This window comes from Macrobrachium nipponense, chromosome 24 (assembly GCF_015104395.2).
Source record: "Macrobrachium nipponense isolate FS-2020 chromosome 24, ASM1510439v2, whole genome shotgun sequence".
Taxonomy (NCBI): domain Eukaryota; kingdom Metazoa; phylum Arthropoda; class Malacostraca; order Decapoda; family Palaemonidae; genus Macrobrachium; species Macrobrachium nipponense.
The window spans coordinates 70746339-70748555 of NC_061091.1; positions in this window are offsets into that span (position 1 = coordinate 70746339).

Consider the following 2217-nt stretch of genomic DNA (forward strand, 5'->3'; position numbering starts at 1 on the left):
AAAAGAGAAGTTAGACCATCTTCTAGACATGCTGAGGTCACTCATGAAGAAGTGGTCAACAACAGGAGACAAACAAACATTGCAAAGAGAAAGCATCCTTCCTCACGTCAGATGATGACTTCGGAAAATGACAGATCACATCCACAGCCTCACTTGCCCCATTATTCAGGTATGTGTTAAATAGTGTCTTTCACTAGCATACAGCTTAGCTATACAAAGCCACATAGGCACATACTATCTTGGACATTACTTGTTTCTGATTAATATCTACATGGGTTTAGGATTTTACATTTGTTTACTGTAGTGACTTGATTGAAGAACCTTTGCCAAATTTGTAAATACTGTAAATATGTCTGAAATTGTATATATTATTATTATTATTTTTTTATTTATTCATTTATTTTTTTGCTCTATCACAGTCCTCCAATTCGACTGGGTGGTATTTATAGTGTGGGGTTCCGGGTTGCATCCTGCCTCCATTAGGAGTCCATCACTTTTCTTACTATGTGTGCCGTTTCTAGGATCACACTCTTCTGCATGAGTCCTGGAGCTACTTCAGCCTATAGTTTTTCTAGATTCCTTTTCAGGGATCTTGGGATCGTGCCTAGTGCTCCTATGATTATGGGTACGATTTCCACTGGCATATCCCATATCCTTCTTATTTTCTATTTTCAGATCTTGATACTTATCCATTTTTTTCCTCTCTTTCTCTTCAACTCTGGTGTCCCATGGTATTGCGATCATCAATGAGTGATTCTTTCTTCTTGACTTTGTCAATCAACGTCACGTCTGGTCTGTTTGCACGTATCACCCTATCCGTTCTGATACCATAGTCCCACAGGATCTTTGCCTGATCGTTTTCTATCACTCCCTCAGGTGGTGCTCGTACCACTTATTACTGCAAGGTAGCTGATGTTTCTTGCACTCCTCCAGTGGAGGGGCTTTTGCCCACTGAATCATGCCTCTTTTTGTACTGGTTCTGTGCAAGTGTCGGGCATTCGCTTGCTATGTGGTTTATGGTTTCATTTTTCGTATTGCACTTCCTACATATGTGGAGAGATGTTATTTCCATCTATCGTTCTTTGAACATATCTGGTTCTTAGGGCCTGATCTTGTGCTGCTGTTATCATTCCTTCAGTTTCCTTCTTTAGCTCTCCCCTCTGTAGCCATTGCCATGTGTCATCGCTGGCTAGTTCTTTAGTCTGTCTCATGTATTGTCCGTGCATTGGTTTGTTGTGCCAGTCCTCTGTTCTGTCTGTCATTCTCCTGTCTCTGTATATTTCTGGGTCTTCGTCTACTTTTATTAGTCCTTCTTCCCATGCACTCTTTAGCCACTCGTCTTCACTGGTTTTCAGATATTGCCCCAGTGCTCTGTTCTCGATGTTGACGCAGTCCTCTATACTTAGTAGTCCTCTCCCTCATTCCTTCGTGTTATGTATAGTCTGTCCGTATTTGCTCTTGGGTGTAGTGCTTTGTGTATGTCATATGTTTCCTGGTTTTCTGATCTATGCTGCGGAGTTCTGCCTTCGTCCATTCCACTATTCCTGCGCTGTATCTGATTACTGGCACTGCCCATGTGTTTATGGCTTTTATCATATTTCCTCCATTGAGTTTTGACTTGAGTATTGCCTTGAGTCTCTGCATATATTCTTCCCTGATCGTGTCCTTCATCTCTTGGTGTTTTATAACCCCTCCTTCCATTATTCCCAGGTATTTGTATCCTGTCTCATCTATGTGTTTGATGTTGCTCCCATCTGGTAGCTTTATCCCTTCAGTTCTCGTTACTTTGCCTTTTTGTATGTTGACTAAGGCTCATTTTTCTATTCCAAACTCCATCCTGATGTCCCCAGATACAATCCTTACAGTCTGGATTAGGGTATCTATTTCCTTGATGCTCTTACCATACAGCTTGATGTCGTCATGAACATCAGATGGTTGATTCTGTTGCCTCTTTTCTTGAGTTGGTACCCGGCACCATCTTCTGTAGTACTTTTGTCATGGGAATCATGGCTACTACGAAGAGTAGTGGGGACAGTGAGTCGCCCTGGAAGATCCCTCTCCTGATATTAACCTCTGCTAGTCTTATTCCAGAGCTTGTAAGTATTGTATTCCAGTTGCGCATTGTATTATTATTATTATTATTATTATTTTTAAAAGTGATTGCTGCCTCAGCTGCATTAATTTTATAAAGGTTCTTCTCGATTTTTCCAATTATTG